Source organism: Pelophylax lessonae (genome assembly GCF_965119305.1).
Source record: "Pelophylax lessonae genome assembly, chromosome: 9".
Taxonomy (NCBI): Eukaryota; Metazoa; Chordata; class Amphibia; order Anura; family Ranidae; genus Pelophylax; species Pelophylax lessonae.
In genome coordinates, this window is record NC_138776.1 from 75,728,840 (window position 1) to 75,741,061 (window position 12,222).

At 40.7% G+C, this 12,222-nt stretch overlaps 1 protein-coding gene across 2 annotated transcripts in view; it reads left to right on the top strand.

The window, feature by feature from the left end:
* Positions 1 to 12,222, top strand: part of INPP5A (inositol polyphosphate-5-phosphatase A) — a 734,986-nt gene that overhangs the window by 523,447 nt on the left and 199,317 nt on the right. The window lies entirely within an intron of this gene.

The following is a 12,222-nucleotide window of genomic DNA, read 5'->3' on the forward strand; positions in this document are numbered from 1 at the left end:
GCTTTGGGACGTCCCAATGGGTAAGATGGTGTTCGTCAATGAACGAAAGAGAAAATTGGATTGTTGACTTACCGTAAAATCCATTTCTCTAACATTCATTGACGGACACAGCACCCACCCTTCTGTGGCTTTTTTCTGACGCTGCTTGTAACAAAACTGAGTGCCTATAGCGAGAGTGGGTGTATACCCCGTGGGACTGCCCATAGACCTAGTCAAGCTTTTCCTGCTTAGTTGTATGAATAAAGCTGGCACATGAAAAAGCTTGTTCCACACAAAATTCTTTATTCCAGCATGGATAGCAGTGACGACATGACAGATTCTGATGTGTTTAGGCTTTACGCCTTCCTCCTAGCAATGCATTGCTAGGAGGAAGGCGTAAAGCCAAAAGGCGTCAGCATCTGTCATGTTGTCACTGCTATCCATGCTGGAATAAAGAATTTTGCGTGGAAGAAGCTTTTTCATCTGTTGGCTTTATTCATACAACATATGGTTTGGACGTCCAGCTTGAGCACTGACACTTAGCTCTCTATCTTCTGACCGTGGGGTGGAGCTAGGGTGAGTTGTTTGCTTTTTCCTGCCTAGTACCTTACTCCTGTGGGGGGCAGTATAACCCAATGGTTAAGAAGAATCAGAAGCTGTGTCCGTCAATGAACATCAGAGAAATGGATTTAAAAGACCCCAAATCCCTCCTTTGCACTTAAAAGTATTCAAAACGCCAAAATCTGCATTTTTGAATACTGTCACTTTTTTTAAAATCAGCGCTGTTGGCAGCCGAGTAAACCAGAAGTGATGTAGTTTCTGGGTTACTTCATCTGAGACCTGATCAAAGCCGAATCTGGCTTCATTTGGGACTCCGACTAGCCGGCGTGGCGGTTGGTTGCTCGGGTCTCCCAGTGGGACAGGGGACTTCCCCTCCCGCTCCCTTTGATAACGACCAAGTGGCTGCTGAGCCACATTGGTGGTTATTAGAAAGCTGACTGCTGGCTCTATAAAAACGGTACCAGGGTGATGCCTCTAGCTGCAGGCATTACCCTGGTGCAACCACTTCTTCAAGGCAATGAACAGGTACGTCGGTTTGCGGAAAGTGGTTAATGTACCATAGTTTGTCGCCATTCTACAGGCATGTGCAACATTAAAGCTTGACATGTCAATCATTCAAAGTATTCTCTGAATGGAGAAAACTACAAGTACCAACAACCTTTGCAGCTGTCGGCTTATAGTTCTCAATGAACTACTATGGTACTGTTGAGCGCTGTGGTAGTTCAATTCTTACTGTCAGTGTAGAACTGCCTGCCCGTATAATGTACGGGCAGACAGCTTACAGTAACAGTCTAAAGGAAACCTGCAAGTCAATATCTGATTGCTGGTGCAATGCTTTCCAGACTTCTTAAAAAAAAAAAAATGTGCATTTTATTTATTTTTTACAAGGTGAACTTATCCTTTTAACCACCTCAATACAGGGCACTTAAACCCCCTTCCTTCCCAGACCAATTTTCAGCTTTTAGCGCTGTTGCATTTTGAATGACAATTGTGCGGTCATGCAACACTGTACCTAAACCAAATTTGTCATTTTTTCCCCACAAATAGAGCTTTCTTTTGGGGGTATTTGATCACCGCCAGGTTTTTTCTTTTTTGGTGCACAAATAAAAAAAGGCCGAAAAGTTTGGAAAAAAAAAAAAAGTTTTTTGTTTAGGTTATAAAATTTTGTAAATAGTGGCACTGATAGATAGCACTGATATGCAGCATTGGTGGGCACTGATAGGCAGCGCTGATGGGCACTGATAGGCAGCGCTGATGGGCACTGATAGGCAGCGCTGATGGGCACTGATAGGCAGCGCTGATGGGCACTGATAGGCAGCGCTGATGGGCACTGATAGGCGGCGCTGATGGGCACTGATAGGCGGCGCTGATGGGCACTGATAGGCGGCGCTGATGGGCACTGATAGGCGGCGCTGATGGGCACTGATAGGCGGCGCTGATGGGCACTGATCGGTGGCACTGATGGGCACTGATAGGCGGCACTGATGGGTGGCACTGATGGGGGACACTGATGGGGGCACTGATGGGCACTGATAGGCAGCACTGGTGGGCAATAATGGGTACTGGTGGGCGGCACTGATAGATGGCAATAATGGGCACTGGTGGGCAGCACTGATAGATGGCATTGGTGGGCAGCACTGATAGGGGGGCACCACTGGCAGGCTCTCTGAGCCCTGTTTGCCATCCCTGGTGGCTATGGTGGGCATCCCTGGTGGTCATGGGGTGGGCATCCCTGGTGGCTCTAGTGGCATCCCCTCCCCCCAGGGCTGCACTGGTAATCAAATCATCTGATTGCCAGCACAGACCCCCCCTGTGATCAGTGAGTAATTAGAAATACTCACTGATCACCCCAGCTGCAGAATTGATCCTCTTCTCTTCTCCTCACTGACAGGATCTGTCGGGAGGAGAAGAGATCGAAGCCGTTACAACAGCAGTATTGACATTACATGACGGCTGTGATTGGTCACAGCCGTCATGTGATCAGGAGGGCCAATCACAGGGCCCTCCTGCCGAGGCTTGTTGCTCTGTGTCCTAGGGACACAGGCACATCGAGATCGCGCCGCTGCGCATGCCCGCGGCGGCGCGATCTCTCTCCTTCTGAAGGACGTTCCGGAACGTCCATTCAGAAGGACGAGACTCCCACCCGGCCGTATATGTACTATGGCCCGGGTGGGAGGTGGTTAAAGAGTGAAAATCATATCAAGGAAAACAAGTAATTACTAAGAACTGGCATTTTTTGCTCAACAACCAACCAATGAAATTTAGATTTCCAGACATGAATAAATCTGATTGGTGGATGATTCAGGCTACATTGGACCTCTTACCCGTGTGTGACGCTTGTTCTAGTCATGACAATACATGCTCTTTGGTCATATAATTCTTGCACCATGCTTGTTCCACTTTCCAACATGTAACTCTGATTTTTACCTCATTACCACACCTCTGTTCAAGTTTTTTTTTCCCTCACTGACTTTTCTGTTCCCCTTACTTTTGACTTTTGTTTTCCTTTGTCCAGCCTCTGTCCAATGCTTTTCTTTACCACCTTTGTGGGCTTTGACAACAATGTTTAAATGCGTCATTCTCTGCCCACTCAAATTATAACTTTCTGCGTGCACTTTTCACACCACTACCTTACTACTTTAAGCAATTGCTATTTAAATCTGTCCACCCCTGCCCACTTTGTTTATACCAACTTCTGCTCTGGAAACACTTGGCTTCTACACTGGTGTATTACACTTACTGTCAGACTGTTAAAAAAATTGGCTCAAGAGCTTGGGCATGGCCTCCGAGTTGTTGATGTAGCAGGCAGCCTGTGATTATTTCTCTGTAGGTCATTTGTGGGTTTTGTACTTGACTTGGGAGCCCTGACAATAGAAGAGATCTTTAAGGTAAACACCTCTTCTTGGTGTCCTGTGCTGGTAATTTTTGGAGCAAGACTCTTGCTGTAAGGACCTTCCTCTGTTATGTATTGGAGCTGAAATGTGTGGCAGCATTGTGCATGGTGGAGCGAAGGACCTGGTCCTATCTCAGCATTCTGCTCTTAAATCTCAGAGCCAATCTGTTTAGACAGCCCTGACCTCTTGGCATGCTGACGTGTACAATTGGCAATCTTTCTTCACCCCCAGCCCTAGCTGTTTTAATAAAAGCATGTCTGAAGTCTCTTGAAACCACCTAGAAAATAAAGGAAATGATTATAATGAATAATCTTTTTGTCTCCATCAAACATGGCAGTTTTAGAATATATTTCTACACAGAAATGAAAGGAATGTGGAAACCAGACAGTGGGACAGATGTGTATTGGTATCTGCACCAACATGTGGAACTAGGTGTTTTTTGGACAAGCTTCTTGACTACTTCTCCACTTTTTCCACAATACCATTTTTTGGATGATTTCCCTAGGGTGCATCTACACAAGTTTCTGTTATACTGTCATTGCTATTGTTACTACTATTTGTTTCATTGCAATTATTTAATATGAGGGTGGAGAAATGTGTAGTAAATGAAAAAAAAAAATTCAACCATGGCAAATGCATAAAAACTCCATACTGAGATCTCCTTGTTGCCAACTAAAAGTAGACTTGCCAATGCAGCACATGAACAATGTACTTGTATAGTACTTCTGGTAGAAAACTGTCAGGTCAAGTAATTTAGGCTTTAACCCTGCATATGGTATAGCAAATATAACCTTTTCTTATATAATTCTTTCCTTTAATATTCTGTTCAAATTACCTATTTTCTTTTAGAAATTATTTCTAGACCTGATTATCTCTTTTGAGGCCATTCTATCACCCAGACCAGAAAAGTCCTCCAGGGTTAAAGAGATTAATTGTGGCAGGGTATCCCTAGCTCTGTAAGACCTTAATCACTTCCATGTTGTTCTGTGAAAGAGGCAGTTTTAAGTGTGGTGAGTAAGTAAATCACTAACTGCAATTTGGCCAGCTGGGTGATACCTGATCATGCTAATGCCCTACTGACATTTTATTTTATTTTTTTATATTGTGATGATAACCTCAAGATTGTCCCATAAATGTTTGCAGAACAATGCAGTCATAGTTGTTCGCTTTCCATTACTAGAACATAGACACTGATGAAGACCTTCACTGACTTTCTTAAAGAAGTTAGTTTTGGATACGCTGTGATTTTGGGCTCATTCACTTTGATGACCATGTTGCATTTTAGTACTTAGCACTTGGAGGAGGCAGTGCAAGGTGTGATAATGCTTTATTGAATCAAGTGAGGGGGGCTTTCTTAAAACCACAGAAGGATCTTGAGGGCTGAGCTACGTTCTTCCTTTCATAAATATTCTGGCTTAATTAAAGGATGATAAGCAATATGGAGGCTTGCAGTGCTGATTTCTTTCTAAAAATGCTAGGCTTGCCAGGCATCTTTTTTTCTCTATTTTGTTGCAAAATAGAGCTGGGTACTTTCTCTAAATGCACAAAACGCACATGGCTACTAATTATATTAATGAATAACATGACAATATGCTGAATTTTCATAAGTTACATCATTCTTTGCTGAATTTTTTTACTTTCTTTGGATCAACTGGAGGTTTAGAGATTTTTTTTTCTTTTTTAAACTTGATACATGATGGACCTCTTTTTACCATCATCAGTAGAGGTTTAGTAATGTCTTCTAAATGTATTTAAACAATCACAATGTTCCTAATTAGGTAAAGATCAGTACAGCAGGAAGATTCTGTGTGCGCAAGTAATTCTATCAGATGAAGTTCCTTTGGCTGCCAAAGGTTATATAGTTAAGCATCTAGTTAAGGATAAAACCATCGTTCACTATAGCCAATCCTAGTGTGGATGTATACATGTGAAAGCCTCATTCAATGCTGCTCCTGGACCATGCCCTAATGTTTTGCCCCACCCCCTATGACTAAGTACCCTGTGGCCTGGGTGAAACATGTCAGGGGACGTGGCCTGAGGAGCAGCATTGACTGAGGCTTTCACATATATACAGGTCCCTCTCAAAAAATTAGCATATTGTGATAAAGTTCATTATTTTCTGTAATGTACTGATAAACATTAGACTTTCATATATTTTAGATTCATTACACACAACTGAAGTAGTTTATTGTTTTAATATTGATGATTTTGGCATACAGCTCATGAAAACCCAAAATTCCTATCTCAAAAAATTAGCATATCATGAAAAGGTTCTCTAAACAAGCTATTAACCTAATCATCTGAATCAACTAATTAACTCTAAACACCTGCAAAAGATTCCTGAGGCTTTTAAAAACTCCCAGCCTGGTTCATTACTCAAAACCGCAATCATGGGTAAGACTGCCGACCTGACTGCTGTCCAGAAGGCCATCCTTGACACCCTCAAGCAAGAGGGTAAGACACAGAAATTTCTGAACGAATAGGCTGTTCCCAGAGTGCTGTATCAAGGCACCTCAGTGGGAAGTCTGTGGGAAGGAAAAAGTGTGGCAGAAAACGCTGCACAACGAGAAGAGGTGACCGAACCCTGAGGAAGAATGGGGAGAGGGAAATGCCAAAATGCCTGAAGTCCAGTGTCAAGTACCCACAGTCAGTGATGGTCTGGGGTGCCCTGTCAGCTGCTGGTGTTGGTCCACTGTGTTTTATCAAGGGCAGGGTCAATGCAGTTAGCTATCAGGAGATTTTGGAGCACTTCATGCTTCCATCTGCTGAAAAGCTTTATGGAGATGAAGATTTCATTTTTCAGCAGGACCTGGCACCTGCTCACAGTGCCAAAACCACTGGTAAATGGTTTACTGACCATGGTATTACTGTTCTCAATTGGCCTGCCAACTCTCCTGACCTGAACCCCATAGAGAATCTGTGGGATGTTGTGAAGAGAAAGTTGAGAGACGCAAGACCCAACACTCTGGATGAGCTCAAGGCCGCTACCTAAGCATCCTAGGCCTCCATAACACCTCAGCAGTGCCACAGGCTGATCGCCTCCATGCCACGCCACATTGAAGCAGTCATTTCTGCAAAAGGATTCCCGACCAAGTATTGAGTGCATAACTGAACATAATTTTTTGAAGGTTGACTTTTTTTGTTTTAAAAACACTTTTCTTTTATTGGTCAGATGAAATATGCTAATTTTTTGAGATAGGAATTTGGGGTTTTCATGAGCTGTATGCCAAAATCATCAATATTAAAACAATAAAAGGCTTGCACTACTTCAGTTGTGTGTAATGAATCTAAAATATATGAAAGTCTGTTTATCAGTACATTACAGAAAATAATGAACTTTATCACAATATGCTAATTTTTTGAGAGGGACCTGTATAGCCACACTAGGATGTGCTATGGTGAGCAGCAGTTTTGTGTTTAAATATTCATTGCTCACTGGATGAGTTTTTTTTTTTTTCTACGCTGATATCCCTACTATCCTGAATGCTCTACACCTTATCCTGGAACAGCACCACCAAGTACTAATGGCTTTATTGACAGGATCCAGTGTTGAAAATCCAGCTCTTGGGAAAAATACACGGTTTCTTATCACAGACCTGGGACTGATCATGTGCTTATAGTAGGCACACTGCTCCCAAATAACGATATATTAGAAGTACCTTTGCCAGGACCAACAGTACTAAAGTTGGTAAAAGGTTGCAATTCTGTTTTCTAAAAAACATCAAAATGTATTAAATTGCTTAGCAGAACTGGATTTTCATTTTAAAGTGGTGGAAAGTGGGGACTTTACCCACAGCATTAATCAAGAAGTTTCCTGGTGTTGGAAAGGGGTAGACAACTAAGTCCGTTTTTGCTCCAACTTGGTGTAACTTGGTATACATTACCATTAGGTTTGCACCAATACTAAGCATATGCACGAGTATCGGTACTCGTGCAAATGCTCCAATACCTGAAACAGATACTTTCAGGCTTGGTTCTTTCAGCTGTCAGCAGGATTCTGTTTATCTACAGATCAAAGGAATGTACTTCGATCTGCAGATGAAGACAGTTTAAAGCAACCTGTCAAGTAAAAAGAAATAATTATTTTTTTTATAAAATATTACTTGGTTTAACCCCTTAATTTAATCAGCATTAATTACTCACTTGCCAACCACCCTATAGCAGTTTTTCTGCTTTGATCGCCCATGATGTTAACACCCTCCCAGCCAGTGTCATGAGTGCAGGGACAGTGTATATTTTTAGCACTGATCACTGTATTAGTGTCACTGGTTCCCAAAAAAGTGTCAGTGTCTGATTTGTCTCCCATAATATCGCAGTCCCACTGTCGTTGAACGCAACCATTGCTACTAAAAAAAAAAAAAAAAAATTACATATCCCATAGTTTGCAGACACTATAACTTTTGCGCAAACCAATCAATATACGCTTATTGGAATTTTTTTTACCAAAAGAGGAGAATACATATTGGCCCAAATTGATGAATATATATATGAATAAATGTGGTAGCTCTGCTAACAAGACATAATATTTGAAGTTGGGATGTGGCTTTATACCTTCTGAATGTATCGATACTGCACCATTGGAGATTGTCTTCTCTTTTTCATATGTGCTTAACCATTTTGGAGTAACATCAAGATTAGCGGAGTTTCCTATTGAATGGATGGCATGATTCTATCAGCCTTCTTTACTGCTTGAGACCCCCAGTGGGTGAATCACGGAGGTGAGCAGACACTGCACCTGGTGATTGCAGCACGTCACTTAAGGAATGGACACGGAATGACCCACTGATTGCGGTTTTGATAGACTTTTTCAGATTTTTTGCACTTTAAAAGCGATTTATTTACTCATTTATTTATTCTTTCACCTTGGACATATTTCAGTAGCACATTGCACATTTATTAGTTGTTTTATTTAATTGGCACTTTATATTTTTTATTTTTATGTATGTTACTTTATGTATGGATTTCATACTGTCTTCTATTTTTTGGTAACATTGTTATCACATCTATGTATCAATTTATCCTGATCTCCACGTTCTATAGTTTTTATCTGATTGCACTTTACTACATCAGAGACATTGTCTCTGCACTATACTGCACCCAAGCAAGTTATTCACTGTATTGGATAGATTAAGTTCATGTATGGTGTTTTGTTGAAGCTTTATTTTATTTGTGTCTTGTTAGCAGCGCTACCACATTTATTCATATATATAAATATATATTTATTATTTTATTTATTTCAGGTACTTGTATAGCGCTGTCAATTTACGCAGCACTTTACATATACATTGCACATTCACATCAGTCCCTGCCCTCAAGGAGCTTACAATCTAAGGTCCCTAACTCACATACATACACAGTAGGGCCAATTTTATACAGGATCCAATTAACCTACCAGCATGTCTTTGGATATATATATATTTACCTTATATGTGGGAACACATTTAGGTGGTAGCAGCAGCCCTTATTCATCTGAATAAGTTTTAGATTTCGAGGGCAGCACACAATTACACTAATTGGTGAAGAAATTTTTTTTTTTTATTTTTTTTTCTCTATTATAGCAGAAATAAAATTTTTTCAAAATTGTCATCTTTTTTGATAATGGCGTAAAAAAATAAAAAACAGAGAGGTGATCAAATACCACCAAACAAAGCTCGGTTTGTGGGGAAAAGGGACATAAATTGAATTTGGGTACAGTGCAATTGTCTGTTAAAGTAGCACAGTGCCACTTTGCAAAAACTAGTGTGGTCATGAAGGGGGTAAATCTTCTGGAGCTGAAGTGATTAACTCCTTATTCTCCTCCATTTAATTATTTTGTAAATACTTTTTCAATGCTTTGTACCATTGCTGACAGCTGAAGTGTAAACGGAACAGTTGCGGTTAGTATCAGTAATTGGTATCGGCGAGTACTTAAAGCGGAGTTTCACCCTAACTATGAACTTTGCATCATGAGTTAGAGTAAAAAAAACCTAAAAAAGAATTGGATAATTAATATTTATTTATTTTTTTCACTTACCTTGTTAATGAAAATAAAATTACCTTCCTTCCTCTTCCTCCTTCTGCGGCCCCGACCTCACTTCCTCCTTTGCATTGTGTCCTGGGAGATGAGCGTCATCAATCCCAGGATGCAATGGGAATGGCCGGCCGCTACTCTGATTGCCAATCGCAATCTACAGCGCATTGCGCGAGATTGCGATCGGCATTCTGGGTAGACAGGAACCTGGAAGAGGGACACAGCGGGGGACACCACAGCTTCAGATGCCTACACCGGAGATGGCCGCGCTCTGCAATCAATTTTAAAGGTAAGCATTTATCTTTGCTCCATAACGGTAATGTCCTGTAATGCGGGGTTAGTGTAAGACTCCATTTACACCTGGGCGTTTTCAGCTCCAAAAACGCTCAAAAGAAACGTTTCCAAAACGCCCAACAAGTAAAACCCCATTCATTTAAATGGCCCCTGTTCACATCTGAGAGTTTAAACGCCTGAAGCAAAACGCTCAACGCTCAAAGTACACGAGCTTCTTTTTGGGCAGATTACAGGCGTTTTCCATTGGTCTCTAGTCAATCTAAAAACGCCTGCACAAAAAACGCCTGTAAAACGCCTGCAAAAACGCCTGAAAAAACGCCTGAAACAAAAACGCCCAGGTGTGAATGGAGCCTTAGGGTAATTGGGGATATGTTAGGATTAGAGGGGTATTTTAGCTTAAAAATGGACTCTGCTTTAAAAGAAAAAAATATTGGTAGATGCTTGTAGAAAAAAAAATGGTATCGGCGCATCCCTAATTACCATTTAGGTAATCTAGCGGCTGGAGGGGGTTTGTATTTCTTAATCACTTATCTTCCTTTTGACATTTTACAATTGCAACTGTGTTATTTGGAGCTAAAAAGATTTGTCTCTGATATTGATAACAGCTCTGCCTATAATAGTGCCTTTTCATTTACTGAATGACAATGTGCTGTTAGTATTGAGGCACAAGCAAATCCTTGTTCATCTTCATAATGCTTGTACACAGTGTTGTCAGTCAATTTCTGACCTCTATGGTCTAGTATTATTTTCAACACAGTAATAGATTTCTCCCCTGCCACCACATAATTGCTAATAGAATTCTATAGTGCCATCTTCTTCCTGTGAGAACATGAATTAAAATTTCAGTTGCAATTCACTTCAGTGGAAATCCGTCTGTCAGGTTGTATATGTAATTACAGTTAAAGAAAAAAAAATTGATTCGCATAGAGTTATTTAATAATTTTCAGTGGGCAGAACACAGCAGTGACATGTAGGCTGGTGGGAAGGTACATGAGGGGAAGCAGGTATCCAACACACCTGGGAGTGTCATATATATATATACCAGCAGTGCCCATAGCTCTTCTTCAGGATGGTAAAGATTTAACACACTACCCCGTCCTGTTTTGAATCTCTCCTTTTACAGGGTGCTGCTGTTTTTCTGTACCAACATCCCCAGCCTGACAGGTGGGCTTCCCTCCAAGTGAATTGCAACCACATCAACTGCAAGGTTATTACTATGCAGAATTCTTAATTTTTCAAGTGTCAGACAGTAAAGCTTTTAAAAGGCTGCACAGTGAAGATCTAGAAGAAGTAAGGGTCTAGGTAAATAGGATATATTATGAATGTTGGGTTTAGGAGGAGCAATGAGTAGATGCTAGATTGTTTTTAGCTTTTAATAAACTGAAGAAAAGAGGGGAAGTGAGATTAATTGCTTTTTTTTTTTTAACGTCTTGACCCATTTTTTGTAATTTTTCTTGGTAAAGGGTTTCAAAATAGCGCAGAATGAAACAATGGTACTTAAGATAAAAAAAAAATGCAGCGCTAAACCAGGTGGATAACTATGTTAACATATGTAAATAAGTAAGCTGGTATTGCTGTATACTTCCAAGAAAAGGCTGTAACACTGGATAATCACTAAGGTAGCCAGAGCGTCTCAAATGGAAGCTGTGGATCTCTGTCATACATGGAGGAACAAGCCAGACAAAACCGACATAGTGTAAAACTGTTAACTTTTATTTAAAAAGTCAAAGACACTTACAAGCATCCAGTGGACATAGGCATGTAATACAGAAACTGATGGCATGAATGACGTTCTGCAGGTGACATGCCATCAGTTTCTGTATTACATGCCTATGTCCACTGGATGCTTGTAAGTGTCTCTTTGGCTTTTTAAATAAAAGTTTTAGCAGTTTTACACTGTTGGTTTTGTCTGGCTTGTTCCTCCATGTATGACTGTGAGAGATCCACGGCTTCCATTTGAGACGCTCTGGCTACCTTCCTGATTATCCGGTGTTCCAGCCTTTTCTTGGAAGTATACAGCAATACCAGCTTGTATGGCCCATATACTATAGGGTATTTTGGGTCCATACCTTCTGGTCAGCGCATTTATTGATCTTTGGTGTGGGGATCCCTGTCACGATTCACCGTCACCTATGAATTTGGATGCACATTTTTTTCTGTTTTCACTTGGGACTTATTTTATGAACTTTTTATCCTTTGCATTTGTATGTGGCAACACATTTGATCACTATTAGTCACGCTTGTTACAGATGATATACTTCTGATCACTTTATCAATGTTTACTTATTTACATATGTTAACATATTTAGCCACCTGGTTTAGCGCTGCATTTTTTTATCCCATCTATTTACAACTCATGTCAGTTGATGTGCTAGCAGCTTTTTTTCTTTTCTTTTAATTTTGGTTAGCGCAGTTTGATATACTATTTGCAATGGTACTTGGTACATAGTACTAATTTCTCCAAAAGCTCAAGCCTGCAAATTT